Raw genomic sequence first — 21397 nt, 5'->3', positions numbered from 1 at the left:
CTTGAAAGAGTGGGGCCAAAATCTGAGTCTCGAAGGGTGGGGGGTTTTCCTTCTAGGTTTCAAAGAGACAGATCTATGCCAACTCTTTCAGGAGCTTGGGACTGCCATTAAGGTGTGCCAGAGGCTACTGGCTACTGTCCAAAGATGAGGGGCCGGTGGGGTTGCTAATTAGGTGGACCGGGAGAATAAAACTGCCCAAAGCCAAGGGAGAAAAGTGGCCATCTCAGTGGGCCTGGAGGGTGGAGCTGATGCCTGGGTCTGAAATATTTCCATCCAGAATCGGGTGGGTGGGTGGTAGGTGGTGGTGGTGGTGTGGTGTATGTGTGTGTCATGGTCAAACCTCACAGTCTGGAGGGTAGGGTTGTTGTCCACATGCTCTCAGAGAAGAGTGGATTCTTTTCAAGCCCTGGGAGCTAAGGTAAATTGTTGCTGGTTTTTGGTATTTACTTGGTGCCCATTCCCATTTGTCGTGGAAATATCTACTCTCTGCCCTTGCCACCCTTGTACTATAGATACCATTGACTTGTAAAATTTTTTAAAATAAATAATCAAGGGTTCATGAGGGAGGGAGGCTGGGGGAGGGGGGAAATGAGCTGATATCAAGGGCTCCAGTAGAAAGAAAATGTTTTGAAAATGATGTTGGCAACATATGTACAAATATGCTTGATACCATAGATGTATGGATTGTGTTAAGAGCCCCTAATAAATGATTTTTTAAAAAGATATGTTAAGAAATAAGAGCTTCATATAAAAAATTTAATAAATATCATTTTTAGTTAAAAAAAAAGAGAAAGCATTGACTTGTAGTCTAGATTCCACAAGCTCACAGATGAAGAGGAATTTTGCCCCAAGATGGATTGCTATCTAGAGTCTCACCCATATGTGATTCAAATGATTCGGAAGACAAGAGTTTGCATTTGGAGTAGATTTCAGACTTTTGGGAAGATGTGATAGAGTGAACGTGTTTGCCTGTGGTGAGGGCGTTCGTTTTGAGGGGCTCAGGGGTAGAATGTTGTTTGATTGTGCCCCCCACCCCATGCTTGGGGATGTGATGGTTTTGTGGAATGGGCTGTCTTTTTTTTTTTTGTTACTAAAACAGGATTTGTGGTTGTTAGAAACTCTAGACTCTGTCCCCCCCCCCGCCCCTATCAAGACCCAAATTCTACCTTACAAATCTGGCTAGACCAGAGGATGTACACTGGTACAGATAGGAACTGGAAACACAGGGAATCCAGGGCGGATGATCCCTTCAGGACCAGTGGTGAGAGTGGCGATACTGGGAGGGTGGAGAGAGGTAGGTTGGAAAGGGGGAACTGATTACAAGGATCTACATGTGACCTCCTCCCTGGGGGACGCACAACAGAAAAGGGGGTGAAGGGAGATGTCGGACAGGACAAGATATGACAAAATAATAATTTATGAGCTATCAAGGGTTCATAAGGGAGAGGGGAGTGGGGAGGGAGTGGAAAAAATGAGGAGCTGATGCCAGGGGCTTAAATGGAGAGCAAATGTTTTGAGAATGATGATGAGGGCAATGAATGTACAAATGTGCTTTACACAATTGATGTATGTATGGATTGTGATGAGTTGTATGAGCCCCTAATGAAATTATTAAAAAAAGAAGAAACTCTAGACTCTGTTCCAATATAGCAGCCCTGTGTACAACAGACGGAAACAATGCCCAGTCCTGCACAATCATTATATTGTTTCTGCTCATTGTCGCAGTTACTATTGCTAATCCATCTAGCCTCTTCCTTATTATTTTTTGGCTGACCCTCTACTTTTCCAAGCAAGATGTCCTTTCTAGAGACTGATGTCCCTCGACAACATAACCAAGGTGTATGAAATGAAGTATTGCCACCCTAGATTCTAAGGAACATTCTGGCGATACCTCTTGATTGTTCTTCTGTCAGTTTGTGACTCTTCCCATATTCTTCACCAAAACCATATTCAAATAACATCAGTTCATTTCTGATCTTCCTTATTTATTTTCCAGCTTTCACATGCTGATGAGGGGACCATGGTTTGGGTCAAGCATAGCTTAGGCCTCAAAGAGACATCCGTGCTCTTCAACCACTTAGAGGTCTTGTGCAGCAGATGTACCCCAGGCTTCATATATCATTTGGTGTCTTGACTGCTGCCCCCATGAGTACTGATTGTAGATCTAAGCAAAATGCAATCCTTGACAATTTCAGGCTTTTTTCCCTTGGTCACGATGCTGCCTATTGGTTTAGTTGTGAGGATCTTGGGTTTTCTTTTTTCACACTGAGCTGTCATCCACACTGAAGGCTGCAGTCCTTGATCTTCATCAGCAGGTGCCTCCATCCTTGTTGTCCCTGCAGCAAGATTGTGTCATCTGCATATATTTTAAAAATCATTTTATTGGGGGCTCTTACAGCTCTTATAATATTCCATACCTCAATTATTTCAAGCATATTGGTACATATGTTGCCATCATCATTTTCGGAACATGTACTTTATATTTGAGCCCTTGGTATTAGCTCCTCTTTTTTCCCTCCCCCCCATGACTCCTTCATAACTTATAAATTATTATTGTTTTCATGTCTTACACCACAACTGTCTCCCTTCATCCATGTTTCTGTTGTTTGTCCCCTGGGTGGGGGGAATTCATGCTTCGATTGTTGCAATCAGTTCCCCCTTCCTCCCCTCCTCCCACCACCTTCTCCCTACCCTCCTGATAGCGCCATTCCCAATTCTGTGCCTGAGGGGTTTGTTTCTCTGACCTGGGTTCCATGTGTACCAAATGAACATGTTCCAGTCTGGGCATGGACTGGGGTCATGATGGTGGGGGGTGAGGAAGCCTCAAAGAACTGTGTTTCGTTGGTGCTATACCGAGCCCTGATTGACTCATCCCTTCCTTGTAACCTTTCTGTGAGGGGGTGTCCTATGTCTACAGATGGGGTTGGGGTCTCTGCTCCAGCCCCCTATGTTCTCAACAATATGTATTTTTTGTTTTGTTTTGGGTCTTCTGGTGCCTGTTTTCTGATCCCCTCGACACATCGTGATCATACAGGCTCGGGTGCTTCTTCCACGTGGACTTTTTGCTTCTCAGCTAGATGGCCACTGGTTTAACTTCAAGCCTTTAAGACCCCAGAAGCTATTATGTTTTGATAGCTGGGCACCATCAACTTTCTTCACCACATTTGCTCATGCACCCATTATGTCTTCAGCGATTGTGTGGGGAGGGTGAGCATCACAGAATGCCAGGTTATTAGAACAAAGTGTTCCTACATTGAGGGAGGGCTTGAGCAGAGGCCCAAACTCTGTTCACTTTCTCAATGTATTACTATATAAATATATGTACCTAGGTGTCAGGGGAAGTCAGCCCCTAACACATCATTACGGGCCCGGTAGGCGCAATTGTACGGCGGATAATAAGTAAAGATCATAGTAAATTATAGAGAGCATGAGAGATAGAAGTATTGAAATAAATGGAGTCAGATACGATTCATGGTAGCATGCTCACCTCAGCCGCACTCGATGGTCCACGTGCAGGGAGAGAGTGTTCTTTAATGCTAGCCCAGGCTTTTTATATTCTCAGGGGCCATGCAAGCCCCTTAATTACAGGTGAGTACATACATTACAGGGAGGGGTTGTGCCATAGGTAATACAGTAATGAGGGGGGGTGGTCTAGGGACATACATGCAACAGTAAGAGGAGGGATTGGGGGTATACGTGTGATAAAATGGGCGGATAACTTAACTTGGATGTCACAGAGTCAGTTTGGCCTGTTCCCTGACTCACTTGATAGAGATCACTATTGGTAGGGTGAGGACGCTTGGTCGCAGGCCTCAGGGAGGAATAGTTTATTGTCCCCAGTAGCAGGGAGCCAGGTCTACCAGATAGCCTGGTGACTAACTACCCTCGGGAGGATGTTTGTAAGCATCTGGCCTCTCCCCACACCTAGGCCAATACCTCTATTTTTATGAATTAATATACTTACATATGTACATACTTATGTTTATACCTGTATCCATAGCTTTGCTTCCTAGATCTTTCAGGTTTACCCTCCTCCTGCCTCACCATCATGCTCGACCCTTCTTCTGCCTCTTAGTACTGATAATTCCTCTCATCCAGATTGTGGTTGGTACAGCACCACCAGAATCTCTACTTCCTCCCCATTGTTGCTTTTAATTCTCTGGTTGTTTCATTGTCTATGGCCTTCTTGTTTGCTTACCACTACCCCCCACTACCCTCCCCCCGCCCCGTCTTCTCCTCCCCTCCCTCTAGAAACATCAGTCCTCTTGCTTTTTCCTAGGCCTTGCTTCCCATGACTCTTAAGTTTCTAACCTAACAACATGAGAGCCAGGCAGGTGATTCAACCTGGATGCCACCTTGACTCCTCTTCTCATCTGCATATTGTTAATGAGCCTTCCTCCCATTCTGATGCCCTGTTCTTCTTCATTTAGTTCAGCTTTCCAGATTATTTGTTCAGGATATGGATTGAGTAAATATGGTGGAAGGGCACAACCTTGATGCACACCTTTTTAAAATTTTAAACCATTTAGTATCCCCTTATTCTGTCCAAACAGCTGCTTCCAGATGTATGTGCAGGTTCTACATGACCACAATTAAGTGCTGTGGAATTCCCATTCCTTGCAATCTTCATAGTTTGCAATTATGATCCACACATTTGAATGTCTTTGTGTAGCCAATAAAACACAAGTAAACATCTTTTTTAATTTAAATTTTTTTCTTAGAGCCCCTCTCCCCTAAACAACCACAAGTAAACATCTTTGAGGTATTCTCTGCTTTTAGCTAAGATCCATCCGATGTCGGCAATAATATCCCTTATTCTACATCCTCTTCAGAATCTAGCTGAATTTCTGGCAGCTCTCTGTCATTGTACACCGTTTTAAAATTAGCTTCAGCAACATATGACTTGAATATGTGATATTACTGATATTGTTGAATAATAACCTCTGTATTGTTAGGCCACCTTTGAAATGTGCACAAAGTTGTGTCTCTTCCAGTTGACCAGGTAAGGTAGCTGCCTTCCAAATTTTTGGGCATAGAATAATGAACACTTCCAGTGCTAAATCAGTTTTTTGAAACATTGTAACTGGCACCTCATCAATTCTGGGATCATTTTTGTTTGTGTTTTGGCAATGCCTTCAGGGCAGTATGGAAGTCTTCCTCCAATACCATTGGTTCGTGGTTATATGCTCGTTCTTGACATTGGTGAATGTCAGCCACTTCTTTTTGGTACTGTGTCCTTGTGTATCCTTTACATCTGCTTTTGATACTTTTTACTGAGCATTCAGTATTTTGCCCATAAAAAGGCTAGAAGATAAACAAGTGGCCATCTAGCTGAGAAGCAACACAGCCCACCTGGACGAAGCACACAAGCCTGTGTGATCATGAGGTGTTGATGGGGTAAGGTATCAGCTATCAAAGACCCAGAACAAAAATAATCATTTCAATGTGAATGAGGGGGGGTGCGGAATGGAGACCCAAAGCCCATCTGTAGCTAATTGGACATCCCCTGACAGAAGGGTCACAAGGAAGAGATGAGTGAGTCAGGGTGCAATACAGCACCTATGAAACATACAATTTTCCTTTAGTACTTTAGTGCTTCCTCCCCACCAGTATCACAACCCCAATTCTACCTTACAAATTCGACTAGACCAGATCATGTCTACTAGCACAGAGAAGAGCTCGCAACACAGGGAATCTGGGACAGATAATGAGAGTAGCAATATCAGGAGGGTAAGGGGCAGGTGGTGGCACAAAGTGGGAGCAGATCACAATGATCCACATATAACCCACTCCCAGGGGGACGGACAACAGAAAAGTAGGTGAAGGGAAACAGTGGTCAGTGTAAGACATGAAAAAAAATCTATAAATTATCAAGGGTTCATGAAGGAGGGTGGGGGGGGAGAGGGGGAACATGAACTCGTACTAAGGGCTCAATTAGAAAGAAAATGTTTTCAAAATGATGATGGTAACATATGTACAAATGTGCTTGACACAGTGGATGTATGTATGGATTGCGATAAGAGCTGTAAGAGCCCTCACTGATTAAGAAAGCATTTTATCCATAAAATCCTTCAGTATTTCAACTCGAGGCTTGAGTTTTTCTTCGGTTCGTTCAGCTTGAGCTGTGCAGAATGTGTTCTTCCTTTTTGGTCGTCTCACTCTAGGTCCTTGCACTTTTCATTGTAATGTCCTACTTTGTCTTCATAAACTGCCTTCCGAAATGTTCTGTTCAGCCCTTGCATCTCATCCTTTCTCCCACATAGCTACTTTATGTCCAAGAGCAAGTTTCAGAGTCTCTTCTGACAGCTACGTAGGTCTTCCCTTTCCTGTCTCTCAAAGACCTTTTGCCTTCTTTATGAATAATGTTCTTGGTGGCATCCCACAAAGCATCTGGTCTTCGGTGACTAGTCTTCAGTATGTCAGATTTATTTTTGACATGGTCTCTATATTCACTAATCGATCTAATGAGATGTACCCTATAAGCAAGTCGGGGTGGGGTGCGTTGGAGGTCTCCAGGGACCAGGGAGCAGAAGCTGAAGAGACTAGAACTTTCCCCCAGAGCCGGCACCTGGAATTTGGACTTCTAGCTTCTTAAACTGTAAAATTTTACATTTCTGTTTATTAAATCCCCCCACTGTGTCACTTCTGCTATAGCTTCATTTGATGACCGAGACCATGTTGAGCTACAGATCATATTTTTTAAGTAGCAAGGATGTAGATAACATCATTTGATTTTACGTGTATGCTTCCTACCTACCGTTAAGAAAACAAACAAACAAACAAACAGCACACAAACAAAACAACCCCAGAATGCGCTAGCTTTTTTAATGGAGCCTATAAAACCGGAAACTGACAAACTGCTGACAAGAGAAACCAGAGGCGGAATCCCTGGAGGGACTCTGCGGATGACAAGGGGTACACCACGTTCGCGCGCTCGCGCACAAGCACGCATGCACACTCCCACAGAGCCACGCGCCGCTGGGGTGGGTCTGAGCACAGCATTACGCCTAACCGACTTAGATTGAGAAATGAATACATGCTGTACGCCAGTTAGATTCTGTGACAGTGGAAATAAACCACTGCAGGAGGTGGCAATGGGTGGGGAGGGGTCATGGTGCAGCTCATGGCCGCACTCCCCTCTGGAGGGAAATCTGGATGCCTTCCTTTGGCTTCTTCCTGTGCAATTTACATCTGTAATGACGTGAGTTTTGTTCCATTACTCCCCCCCCCCTCCTGTTCCTTTTATGGTCAGCAACAAAAAAAGGGGGGGGGGATAAGAACCAAGGATGAATGTCCTTAATGTGTAAACGGGCACTCTCAACTCATGAGAAAGGTAAACAACCCAAGAGAAAGTCATAATCATAGCGAAAATGTATTTCACATTGACAATGTGTTAGTCTGGGCTGACTAGAGAAACAAATTCATAGACACTCATATGTGTAGAAGAAAGAGCTTCACATACAAGAGCAATTAAATATTGAGAAAACACCCCTCCCCAGTCCAGATCCACTCCATAAGTCTGATGTTAGCCCATATGTCCAGTACCAATCTATAAAGTTCTCTTCAAACTCACGCAACACATACACTGACGCCAAATGCAGGACCACCACAGGCCAGTGGGTGGGAAGTCTTGTGGATCCAGTGGCAGTGGAAGCATCTCAGTGCTGACAGGGGTCCTCATGTGGCTCCTCCAGCTCCACGGCTCTAGCATAGCCCCATGTGCCTTCTCAACACGACTGTCTCACAGGGAGTGTATGAATGTCCTGCCTCCAGTGAGCTATTTATCTCATTTGCCGCTCCAAATGAGGTCATCAAGCTGCGACCTGATTGACAGGCTAAACTCCACCCCTTCACTCGCAAGTCTCAAATTGATAACAGATTATGTAACTACCACACTGATAGTCTAGGCCAGGGGTCCTCAAGTTTTTTTAAACAGGGGGCCAGTTTACTTTCCCTCTGATCCGTTGGAGGGCCGGAATATAGTTTTTTGTTTTTTTTAAACTATGAACAAAGTCCTATGCATGCTGCACATATCTTATTTTGAAGTAAAACAAAAAAAGGGGGGGTGGGCAGAAACACCTGGCAGGCCGGATAAATGTCCTCGACAGTAGTTTGAGGACCCCTGGTCTAGGCACATCATCGTTGGCACCTATGACTTCATTTACTCCTCATAACAATCCTGAGGTAAGCACCATGATTCCCATTTTGCAGATGAGGAAACTGAGGCCCATGGCTTGTCCAAAGTCACTCAGCCTGTAAGGGGTAGAACTAGGACACGTGACCCCAAGCTCTCACTTTACCTGCCTCCCAAGCATAGGCAAAGGACCTGGACAGAGCCAGGAAAAGAAAATGCGTCTGAAATTCACACTCAGCCTCCCACTCGCTTGGCATCTTGCGTTAGAAGGGAGTGCAGGTGCAGGGCTTTCACCCCAACGTCCCAAGATCAGAGTGCATCTTCAACTCCATGACATCGCAGAGTCCAAGGAATGCAGTCAGAGAAACGCAAATTAAAACCACCTATCAGATTGGCAAAGGACAGAACACGATAGCACACCGTGTTGACCAGGGTGTGGGATAACAAGCACTCTCTGAAGCTGCTGTACCAGTGCAGCTTGGCACAGCCTCCGAGGGCCACTAACCAAGCCCAGCCCAGCCCACCCCCCACCCCAGCCAGTCCATCTAGGCATTGACCCCTTAACAGCAACTGTCTCTGAAACCCACAGGGGCAGTTCTACCTTGCCCTGGAGAGTCGCCATGAGTCGGAACCCACTTGATGGCAGCGGGTTTGGTTTTGTTCTGGACCCTTATGAGGAGGAGCATCAGGTCCCAGGTGCACGTAACTGCAGTTTGTAATGCCCAAGACAGAGAAGTTTAAGGTTCAACGAGAGAGCTGGTCACACAGCTGTCAAACAGAATAAGAATACTTTGAGCGCTGACAGAGAGTGGTCTCAAAGATGTCAGGAGAAAGGTGTTCCTGGGGTGCGTGAGTCTGGGTAGACCAGGGAAACAAATTCACAGAAACTCATGTGTTTAAGCGAGAGTTTCATATAAAGGGTAAGTGTATATTCAGAAAGCATCCCAACCCAGTTGAACCCATAAGTTCAACATTAGCCCACATGTCCGACACTGATCTACAAAGTCCTCCCCTATCTCAGAGAACACATGCAATGATGCTGACTGCAGGAGGAAATCCCAATCAGTGACTGTGTAAGCACCTCAGCACCGGCAGGCATCTCCACACGGCTGCTCCAGCACCCAGGGTTGCATCAGGGTAGGTCCATGCGGCTTCTCCTTGGATGTCTTGCAGGAAGTGAGCCTTGCCAGCTGAAGCAGGGAACTGGCTAAGGCAGCTGCACCCTGGTCCGACCATCACAAAGCAAGAGACCCGAGAACTAGAAAGGCGAGGCTCACTGAGCCATTTATCTCTCCGCCCTTCAATTAACCCCACATGTGTTTATCGGCCAGGTTGGCACAATAAACCTTAACTATCTCACGGTTATGAAGATTTACTTTGGAAGGTACACACGGTAAAGCACACAGCAGTGCAACCCCTTCTGCACGTACAACCCAGGGGCGCTGGATTACATCCACGCTGTGCAGCCATCCTTTCCCTCCTTTCTGAGTGGTCCATCCCCCACGGGCATCCCCTCGCTGCCCTGCCTGTCGGCCCTCCCTAACCTTCATGGTGGCTGTGGTTAATGTGATCCCCAAAAGCTCTTTCAAGGAGCACAATGCCCCAAAGCACACATTCTTTACTAATTAGTTATTAATTCATTAGTTTTCTGATATTTGGTTTAACGAAGATTTCCGTGGGCTTTTTTGGTTTAAATTTTAAACACTATCTCAGGTCTCTGTGGATTTTTTTTGGGGGGGAGGGATGTTCTGTGGATTTTTCCAGCCTTATTGGTGCCGGGAATTCTGGATTCCAGGAGAATCTGAAATTCTGTTCTTCACCACCCCCACCCCCCATTTGATCAGGGTTCTGTTACAGAATATTTGATCCAAATGTTCAGTAATGGTAGACATCCAATTCTTTGGCCTCCTGGCAAAAGAAGCCATTAGGATATTGTAATGATAGTGCCTGGGAAGGCCTTATGAATTGAATGATGTCTCCCCAAAATAAGCATTGTGGATTGTAACCTCTATCCCAGTAGCTCTGTGGGCTAGGAGGTTGGGCTGCGAGCTGCAGAGTTGGCAGTTCAAACTCATTTGTTATGGGAACGAGACATAATTTGTGTAGGGTATAGTTCTATGCTGTCCTATAGGGTCTCTGTGAGTCGGTTTTGAGTTTGGTTTGAGTTCGGTTTTGTACGTATCTTGAGTCTGTCTCTTTTCAGCTATGCTTACTGTCATCGTGTCAATTCTGACTCTCAGCGACCCTCTAGGACAGGGTAGGCACTGTCCCTGTCAGTTTCTGAGACTCTTTACTTGAGTAGAAAGCCTCGTTGTCTTTCTCCCGCCGAGTGGTTGGTTTTGAACTGCTGACCCCACGGTTAGCAGCTCCATGTGTGACCACCACGTCACCAGGGCCCCTGCCTTTGGAGCTCTATAAGAGATCAACCAAGCATCTGAGAATCCCAAACCTGAACCCACTGCCTTTGAGCAGATTCCAACTCAAACAGAGCCCACAGAACAGAGCAGAACTCCCCGCAGTGGTTCCCAGGGCTGGGATCTTTCTGGAAGCAGGGTGCCACAGTGTTCTCTTCAGAGCGGCTCATGGGTTCTACCCGCCCACCTTTTGGTGAGAAGCCAAGGACTTTAATCACCGCAGCACCTCCAGGGCTCCGAGCAGAGCAGACCCCGGAAGAGGAATGCCAAGCTGCCTCGATGCCAAGCCGAGGACAGGAACCTTCCTGCAGAGCCCACTGAGGGAAAGGAGCTAGTGGCCTGAATTCCTACTGCTAGCTCTCGAAACAGAAAACAAAGCCCAGGTTAAAGCCATCCGCCGGGGAGATTTCAGTTCCAAGAGTGTTCGATAGCTAAGACAGAGTGGGGGCTGGGGCCACAGGTAGGGGAGATGGTCATGTTCCCTCTAGACCAGGTGCTTTCGCCTCTGCGGAAGACCCCACGCAAACATGTTCTCTCTGGGAACCACTGCACGCTGCCTGTGTGGAAGCAGCAGCCCGAAACAAGACGGGCAGTGATGGGTGTGACTGTGCTCCGAGAGAGCTGTACTGATGGACAGGGCGATGGGAATTTCATATACTTTGCCTGCATCACGAAGTATGTTTAAAAAGCAGTTTGATTGTCATATGAGTTCTACATCACACAATTGAGTAGTTCAATCGCAGTTTTCAAAGAGTTTCAAAGTTCATCACCACCATCCATTTTAATAGGAGATTATATATATATATATATATTCTCAATCATTTAAACCTAAGCCACTGCCCCAAACACTTAAACCTAACCCACTGCCAAGGAGTCAAGTCCAACCGCCACCCTGAGGGAAGGAGAGCGGACGCGCTCTTTATAGAGACAGACCGCCTCGCCTTTCTCCTGAGGTGCAGCTGGTGGGGTGAACTATCAACCTCTCTGTTAGCAGCCTAATGCTTAACACTCTGTGCCACTAGGGTTCTTTCCATGCATGCATCGCCTATTATGAAGTAATGTCTAAAAGGGTAGCAGGAACATTTTAGGTGTACTAAAGGGGGTGGCGGTGAGAATTAGTTGCAGTTGGGGGCAAGTGCCCTGAGGTTTGTGCCCTGCCCTCTCTGATGATTAGTTTTCTGTGCCAACTCAGCTAGGCCACGGTGCCCAAGCCCTGATCTCGGAGTTGTTCCGCAGCTGTTTGTATAGATGCGTTAACATCTACAGTCGGGTGCCTTCACGTTAAGGAGATGACCTTTGCTAACCTGAGTGGGCTGTGAGAGCAACATCTGGGGGAAGGGAGGGATGGTTCCCACACAGAAGAGTGGTGCTGTTACCAAAAGAAGTCCACGGTGATGGGACAGCCAGCCTCACACTGCAGAGGTCACACTGGGTGGCAGGGGTACCTTGCAAAGAAGAAATTATGCCTCCACACTTAAAAAAATCATTTTATTGGGGGCTCATACAACTCATCACAATCCATATATACATCAATGGTGAAAAGCACATTTGTACATTCATTTCCCTCATCATTCTCAAAACATTTGCTCTCCACTTAAGCCCCTGGCACCAGCTCATTTCCCCCCTCCCTCATGAACCCTAGATAATTTATAAATGATCATTTTGTCATATTTTACACTGTGAGAGGTTTCCCTTCATCCACTTTTCTGTTATCCATCCCCCAGGGAGGGGGTTATATGTAGAACCTTGTAATCGGTTCCCCCTTTCCAACCCATCCTCCCTCCACCCTCCCGGTATTGCCACTCTCACCACTGGTCCTGAAGGGATCATCCACCCTGGATTCCCTGTGCTTCCAGTTCCTAGCTGTACCAGTGTACATCCTCTGGTCTAGCCAGATTTGTAAGGTAGAATTGGGATCATGATAGTGGGGTGGTGGGGAAGCATTTAGGAACTAGAGGAAAGTTGTATATTTCATCATTGCTACACTGTACCCTGACTGGCTCATCACCACCCCTAGACCCTTCTGTAAGGGGATGTCCAGTTGCCTACAGATGGGCTTTGGGTCTCCACTCTGCACTCCCCCTTATTCACAATGATATGATTTTTTTGTTCTGATGATGCCTGACACCTGATCCCTTTGACACCTTGTGATCGCACAGGCTGGTGTGCTTCTTCCATGTGGGCTTTGTTGCTTCTGAGCTAGATGGCCGCTTGTTTACCTTCAAGCCTTTAAGACTCCAGACTCTATATCTTTTGATAGCCGGGCACCATCACCTTTCTTCACCACATTTTCTTATGCACCTGCTGTGTCTTCAGCGATTGTGTCGGGAAGGTCAACACTCCTTTTCATAGGCGACATTCATTCCGTTTCTAGCCTGCTGGTCGGCCTGACAAATTTCAGACTTTACAGCCTCATGATCTTGTGAGGGAGTTTCTTAAGGTAAGTCATGATGTGGTGATGGTGGTGGTGTGGTGTGGGGAGCGTGTGTGTGTGTGTGTGTGTGTGTGTGTGTGTGTGTGTGTGTGTGTAGCTGGGTGGGCATCCATGATAACTTGTCTGGAGTGTCATTTGCTGACTAGCTCTGCCACCAGAGTGCAGCAGAGAGCAGCAGAAATGCCCCTACGCGGAGGCCAGTGCTGAAGGCTTGGTACTTGCAGGGCAGAAGCAGGGCCAGACACTTGTTTCAGGATTTTAAAACCCTGGACTTCTTGAACCAGTGGCTACTGACAGCAGCTGCTCTTTGGGAACTGCTGTCTCCAAGCCTTCTTGGTCCCCCTGCCACATTGCTCCCTCCCTTTTGTGCTATTAGACACAGTTCTCCCTTGCCATCTCCCTGCCCTCCTTCCTCCAGGGACAGGGACAGGGAGCCGGTCTGGCTCTCTCTGCCCCTGGCAGCGGTGTGACCAACCAACCAGCTCCAGGAGCTCTCAGAGCATGTTTGTCCTCTCCAAACGTGGCCCATTGCTAGGGTCATATTAAGAAGATTTGTGAAATCATTCCTACAATCAATTTCAAAACACTTTCTTCTCATCGTTAGCTCCCCGTTTCCCCCATCTTTCCCTGCTGCCTCTATTCAGTTACTGTCTCCATAGCTCTATCCCGGATTTCATATACAGAAAATCATACAAAGCAAAGCACAGTGGTGATGATTGTCTAACTCTTCCTCATGTGAATGAACTACTGAATTTTATGACTTGTGAACTAAATGCCAGTAAAACTGTTGGGGGTGGGGGAAGCCAAAATCATACAAAGCAAACAGAACAAAACAACCACCAATGACTAGACAAAACACAGAAAAACCTCAAAGAGAAAACAGAAAATCATAAAAAGGAATCTTAAAGTGGGTCAAAAGGGAGATCAAACCAATGATAGGGTATGACATTCTAACCTCCTACACATGCCACAGTCAACTTTACAGCTGTCTGATGGTAGAGCTACCTACGTCCCTGACGATGGTCAGAGGAGATTCACTGCAGACTTAGTTCACGTGGGGACCTTGCGCATGGGTTCTGGGCTCCCATGGTGATCCATAGCCTTCTGGAAACCAGGTGTTTACCATCTTAAGCTAATACCATTTCCTCACTCAGATTTTGATTTTATTACGTTTAATCCCTGGATCACAAAATCCAGTGTGCTTCTAAACCAGGCTTTTTCCATCATCCCATCAGCATGTGAAAATTGGACACGGAATAAGGAAGACCAACGACAAACAGATGCATTTGAATTATGGTGCGGACCAAGAATATGGATTGTCAAAAGAACAAATATCTTTCTTGGAAGAAGTACAGCCAGAACGGTGAGAGTTCCTCTCATAGACGTGGGACATGTTATCAGGAGAGACCAGTCCATGGTGGACATCATGTTTGGTAATGTAGAGGGGTAGACCCTTGACGAGATGCATCTGGATTGACCGGTGGCTGCAACAGTGGGCTCAAACGCATAGAGAGGATGGCGCAGGACCAGGCAGTGTCTCATTCTGTTGTTCGCAGACCCACCAGTGCCCAACAACGAACACACACTAGATAGTGTCATGGTTTAAAACCAGGAAAGGTGAGCATCAAGGGTGTATCCTCTCACCATGCTTGTTCACCTTGCATGCTGAGCAAATCGTCAGAGAAGCTGGATTACATGAAGAACAGTGTGGCATCAGGTGTGAGGGAAGCCAGCCCCTAACACATCATCACGGGACTGGTAGGTGCAATTGTACAGCGATGATAAGTAAAGATTATAGCAAAGTCATAGAGAGCACAAGAGACAGAAGAGATTGAAGCAATGGAGTCAGACGCATTTTATGGTAGCATGCTCACCTCAGCCTCACTTGGAGGTTCACATGGAGAGAGATGTTTATTGCTAACCAAGGCTTTTATATTCTCTGGGGACGTGCAAGCCCCCCAATTACAGGTGAAGACATACGTCACAGGAATGGTTTGCGCTATAGGTAATACAGTAATGGGAGGGAGGTGATCGAGGGGTATCTACATAAAAGGAAGAGGAGATAATAGGGGTATACATGTGACAAGATGGGTAGATTTTAGATTTAGGATGGTGGCCTGACTTTGGATGTCACTGAGCAGGTTTAACTTGTTTTCTGGCTCACTCTAGAGACTCTTATCGGTAGGGTGTAACCCCCACCTAGAGGAACCAAAAGGATCACTGCAAGCCTTTATGGAGAAGCAGCCCATTGTCCTCAACAGCAGGGAGTGGGGCCTACCTGTGGTGGGACCACACAGTAGTCTGGCAACTGACTGCTTTCAGGGAGGTAACTTGACAATCATTTACCATTAGCTGCAAGCAGTGTCCTAAGTTTAACATATATTTGGGGGAGACAAGTTGGGAGAAATCTTTGTTTCCCACAATCAAGATTGGAGGAGGGCTTATTAAACACCTTCAGTTGCTAAAATGAGGAGGCATTGAAGCGCTTGCTCATGAGGATCAAGGATGACGCCTTCAGTCTGGATAACAACTCAATGTAAAGGAGACCAAAAGCCTCACAACAAAATAGGTCACATCACGATACATGGAGAAAAGGTTGAAGTTGTCAAGGATTTCATCTTGTGCGCATCCGCAATCAATGCTCATGGAAGTAGCAGTCAAGAGATCAAGACGGATTGCGTTAGGTAAATTTGCCACACAAGACGTCTTTAGAGTATTCAAGAGCAAGGATGCTACTTTGAGGACTAAGGTGCACCTGGCCCACGTCATGGTATTTTCCATTGCCTCATATGTAGGTGAAAATTGGATATTGCTTCTAAGTGGACGCCTGCCCCTCCCCACAGAAGAATTTATTTCAAAAGGCTGCCTTGAATCTGCAGCTCCGGTAGAGGAACATATGTGATCGGAGCACACAGGTGCTGATGAAGGAGGAGGGGGAGAGAGTAGAGTACATCCTGGCCCACCAGGTCTGGAGGACGATGACCCCAATTAGAGCAGCCAGTCCACAGAGAGGACCACATGGCCAGTCCCACTATGAGACATGACGCCCCTCACTGACACATAGCTCTACAGAGGACAACATTGGAGACACAATGTGGGAATTGCACTCGATCTGATCCCGTCACACCAAGGCAAAACACTAAGGGAATGCCACAGAACAGCGAGGGAATGGAGTGGCAAGGTTCTCAGGGAATGCTGAAGGTGGACTTTGGGGCCAGGGCGTGGTGCCCCAACAGACTGGACTGGAAAACACTCCTAAAGGCTACAAATAATCTTTGGACTAACTACAAGTTTTTCTTTCTTGTTGTGTTTTGTTGTATATTGTTGCTTGGTTTTGCTGTCTTGGTTTTTTTTTAAACGTTTTATTAGGGGCTCAAACAACTTTATCACAATCCATACATATATCAATTGTGTAAAGCACATCTGTATATTCATTACCCTCATCGTTTTCAAAGCATTTGCTCTCCACTTAAGCCCTTTGCAGCAGGTCCTCATTCCCCCGCCCCTCTTCCCGCTCCCTTCTCCATCATGAGCCCTTGATAAATTTATAAGTTATTATTTTGTCATATCTTGCCCTGTCCAACGTCTCCCTTCACCCCTTTTCTGTTGTCTATCCCCCAGGGAGGAGGTTACCTGTAGATCCTTGTAATTGGTTCCCTCTTTCAAACTCACTCTCCCTCTACCCTCCCAGTATCGCCACTCACACCCCTGGTCCTGAAGGGATCATCCACCCTGGATTTCCTGTCCCTCCAGCTCGTATCTGCACCAGTGTACATCCTCTGCTCTATCCAGACTTGCAAGGTAGAATTGTGATCATGATAGTGTTGCGGGGGTGGGGACTAGGGAGAGGAAGCATTTAGGAACTAGAGGAAAGCTGTATTCTTCATCGGTGCTACATCGCACCGACTGACTGACTCATCTCCACCCCTAGACCCCTCTGCAAGGGGATCTCCAGTGGCTGACAAATGGACTTTGGGTCTTCACTCTGCACTTGCCCCTTCATTCACTATGGTAAGATTTTTTTGTTCTGATGATGCCTGATACCTGATCCCTGATCCCTGAGACACCTTGTGATCGCACAGGCTGGTGTGCTTCTTCCATGTGGGCTTTGTTGCTTGAGCTAGATGGCCGCTTGTTTATCTTCAAGCCTTTAAGACCCCAAACACTATCTCTTTTGATAGCCAGGTACCATCAGCTTTCTTCACCACATTTGCTTATGCACCTGTTTGTCCTCGGCGATCATATCATGGAGGTGTGCACCCAATGATATGGTTTATTGGCTCTGTCTTGTTTTTGTGAATGTTATGTTATTATCTCTGCAGGTCTGTCTAAATAAGATAGGCTGGATGAACAATCTGGAGGAGAAAACAACGGGACCGACAGTTCCGGGGGACATGGGAGAGGGAGAGGTGGGGGGAAAGGAAGTGGTGTTAACACACCCAGGGACAGGGGAACAAGTGATCCAAATTGGTAGTGAGGAGGGTGTGGAAGGCCTGGTAGGGCATGATCAAGGGTAATGTAACAAAGAGGAATTGCTGAAACCTTGGTGGGGACTGAGCATGATAGTTGGACAGGAGAAAAGTCAAGGGAAATAGAGGAAAGAGCTGGGTGGCAAAGTGCATCTATAGAGGTCTAGATAAAGACATGTACATATGCAAATATATTTATATATGAGGATGGAAAATAGATATATGTGCATATATTTATAGGTTTAGTATTAAGGTAGCAGAAGGACATTGGGCCTCCACTCAAGTACTCCCTCACTGCAAGGATATTTTCTTCTATTAAATTGGCATTCTATGATGCTCACCTTCCCGACACAACTGCTGGAGACAAAAAGGGTGCATAAGCAAATATGGTGAAGAAAGCTGATGGTGCCTGGCTATCAAAATATATAGCACCTGGGGTTTTAAAGGCTTGAAGGTAAACAAGCAGCCATCTAGCTCAGAAGCAACAAAGCCCACGTGGAAGCAGCACACCAGCCTGTGCCATCACGAGGTATTGAAGGGATCAGGTATCAGGCATCATCAGAACAAAAAAATCTTACCATAGTGAATGAAGGGGGAAGTGCAAGACCAGAGCATGTACACTGGCACAGATAGGAACCAGAAACACAGGGGATCCAGGGTGGATGATCCCTTTAGGACCAGTTGTGTGAGTGGCGATACTGGGAGGGTGGAGGGAGGGTGAGTTGGAAAGGGGGAACCAATTCCAAGGATTTACATGTGACCTCCTCCCTGGGGGATGGACAACAGAAAAGTGGATGAAGGGAGACGTCAGACGGGGCATATGACAAAATAATAATTTACAAATTATCAAGGGTTCATGAGGGAGAGAGGAGCCGGGAGGGAGGGGTGAAAAATGAGGCCCTGATGCCAGGGGCTTAGGTGGAGAGCAAATGTTTTGAGAATGATGAGGGCAATGAATGTACAAATGTGCTTTACACATTTGATGTATGGATTGTGATAAGAGTTGTATGAGCCCCTAATAAAACGATTAAAAAAGAGGAAATTGGACATTGAATAAGCTGAGAGAACAGTCGATGCATTGGAATTGTGCTGGATAGGGTTCTTGAAAGTCCCATGGGCATCAGAAGTTCAGAAACAAGCAATCGACCTGATGAGAAGGAACATAGGCAAGGTGGAGACCTAAAGGCCATCTGTAAGACAATTGGACCGTCCCTCACAGAAGTGCCACACAGAAGTTATGATATATTCAGGGTGCAATATAGCACTTATGAAACACACAACTATCCTCTAGTTTTTAAAAATGTCCTCCTCCCACCATCATGGTCCTAGTTTTACCTCACTAATCTTGCAACTTCTGAGTATGCACATGGGTACAACCAAGAGCTTCCAGTGCATGAAATTCAAGGTGGAGTACCCCCTCAGAAACAGTAAGGGGAAAACTGTCTTCCTGAGGATACAGGAAGGGGGATGGGGGGGGGTGCGTGGGAACAGATAACTATGACGACCTGTATAACCCCACGCGAAGGGAGCGAACATCTGAATTTAAGGAGAATGCACACATGGGATGGTGAGTTATGGGAAAAATAATAGTATATACATACTGAGGTTCAGCGGGAAGGGAGGGGAGAAAGGGCAGCTTACATCAAGGAGTTCACGAAGGAAAAATGCATTGAAAATGTTGTCGGCAGCATTATACAATTATACTTGACCTATGGGAATTGTGGATTGTAATCTATGTAAGAGCTCCTAATAATTTTTTTAAAGTATCATAGACTGCTAAAAGGATGAAAAGATCTGGATCGGAAGAGGCTAGGATGGTAGGAATTCATCTTACACACTTTGGACATGTGGTCAGGAGAGACCAGTCCCCAGAGAAGGACATCATGTTTGGTTCAATGGACAAGTGACGAAAGAGAGGAAGGCCCACGGACGAGATGGAGTGACACAGTGGCAGTATCAACCATGGCGAGGGACCGGGCCGTGTTTCGTTCTGTTGTGCGCAGGGTTGCCATGGGGCGGCGCCGACTCAATGGCAGCTAGCCATAGCAATAAGGTGCGGACATCACTTTGATATGCACTGGGAGACCACAAAAACTGTAACCTGTGAAGTCTCATTTATTGCGGTTTTGTGGAAGCAGACCCCCAATCTCTGAGGTCTGTCTCTGAACACATCGGACCTAAAATCACAGTACCACCCAGCGCTTGCTGCCAGTTCACAGCTATGGAGGAAGGTGCTTCGTGACGTCATTCTCGCTGTCAGGGATGCGAGCTGCCCTTCCAACAGCTCCCTGTGAAACAAAAACGGAATGCTGGTTTTGCCTTTTACCATATTTCACCAAAGGGTGCTCTGTAGGTTTATTTCTGTTATTGAACACAGGTACGGACGTAGGTCTTCCGTAAATGTGGTGCAAATTTGGGAAGCAGGAAATTCCTGCACTCGAGTCTTTGGATTCAGTTGAGGGTCTTTGCCAGGTACCAGAAGCGACTGCAGACATGTCCACGAGGGTCTGGGAGCAGGACATCAGCTGCTGTCGCTTCAAGACTGCCTATCTGGCCCCTCCAAAGAATTAGACCGTCAGCTCTACCATGATCTTAGAATAAGAATACTTTTTTCCTGGTGAGCCATGCCTCCCACTTTTCAGCTCCTGGGACTTGAGAAAGGCTGGTCCTGCCCTATCACCACAGATGGACAGGCGCCAACGCTGGTCAAGAACACTCACCTCCCCAAGCAAGGTGATTGGCTCACGGGTAGACACATGACTCAATCCAGGCCAATGAGCCCAACGGTAGGATTTTTGTTGCAGCTTCTGGTGGGAACTCTGTCTACTGAGATTGCCAAACTAGGTCCATAGCAAGCCCGAAATAAACTTCTAATCAATCATTTTAGCCTCGGGGACCTGCCAAACCTTTTAAGAACCACCCCTGGATTTCCAATGATAGGAGCTATACAATTTTAGTTACTGATTTTTGCCTGACAGCTTCCCGTCCAATACGCTACAGTACCCCCTTCCTTCCATGGTCCCCTCAGGCACATTTATAAATGCAATTTCTTGGATCAAGGAAGTCCTCAGGGGGCACCCATGTTAATGCACGTGGACGCTAACTGAAAGGCTGACTTCAACTCTACCCAGAGGCACCTGGGAAGAAAGCTATTTCTAGAGAACCAACCACGGAACACCCAGGGGCCATGGTCTACTCGGACATAATGAGGCCGCCCTGCGTCAGAGCTGAACGGCAATTGGTTTTGGTTTAGTGGTGAGCAAACTTCAGTAAAACATGTAGCGGCCCACCCAAGCCATTCCCGTGCATGGCTCTGGAAGGAAGGTGGAGGAAGATACTGATGAGCAAGGTTCCCTGCAACGCCATCCCGCTGTCTTGGAAATGAGGCCTCTGAGAAGCAGGAGGGCGGCTCTCATTACCAGTAAGAACCAGGAGTGGAGCGTGTCCTCTGGACCCCAGGTCCCTGTGCAGTGAACTTCTTGGATCCAGATGCCGGCGTTACCATCAGGGGTACAGTAGCAGCACCAGGAGCCAGAGCATGGAGCAGCGGGATGGATCTCCCAACCCTGGAGCGGCGAGTGAAGAGCTGCGGGCTTTTGTGCAGGAGGCTGGCTCCTGGAGGGCGGGGTGCCTTGTGACGCAGGGAAGTGGAGCCGCGTGTGTCTCTGCTGAGACTTACTGCAGCATGCCTCTGGGCCCTGTAATTCAGGGAGCGGGTTTGCTGAATGCCTCTGGGTTGAGTCTTGCTGCAAGAGGTTTGCCCTTTGGAGATTAGCAGACGGAAACTTTGTAACTTATCCTAAAAACGACCCTGAGCACTTCTCCCTGCCATTAACTTCCCTAATGAACCCCTTCAATCATGAATTTTGTCCAAGTTCTGTGGAGCCATTGCAAAGGATATTAGATCCATCCCAAAGAAGTAAACTAGAGAACCTTAATTCAGACA

General features: G+C 46.7%; 1 long non-coding RNA gene across 2 annotated transcripts in view; it reads left to right on the top strand.

Annotated features, from left to right (window-relative positions):
- Positions 1–21397, top strand: part of LOC142423323 (uncharacterized) — a 34333-nt gene that overhangs the window by 2599 nt on the left and 10337 nt on the right. The window contains exon 3 of one of the 2 annotated variants that reach the window (XR_012779111.1): positions 14218–15035. The exons of the other annotated variant lie outside the window; for it this stretch is intronic. This is a non-coding gene — a long non-coding RNA (uncharacterized LOC142423323). Of the gene's footprint in view, positions 1–14217; positions 15036–21397 lie in introns of those variants that run through there. 2 annotated transcript variants of the gene reach the window in all.

The sequence above is a fragment of the Tenrec ecaudatus genome, chromosome 12 (genome assembly GCF_050624435.1).
Source record: "Tenrec ecaudatus isolate mTenEca1 chromosome 12, mTenEca1.hap1, whole genome shotgun sequence".
NCBI lineage: Eukaryota > Metazoa > Chordata > Mammalia > Afrosoricida > Tenrecidae > Tenrec > Tenrec ecaudatus.
This window is presented reverse-complemented; position numbering and strand designations above follow the sequence as displayed.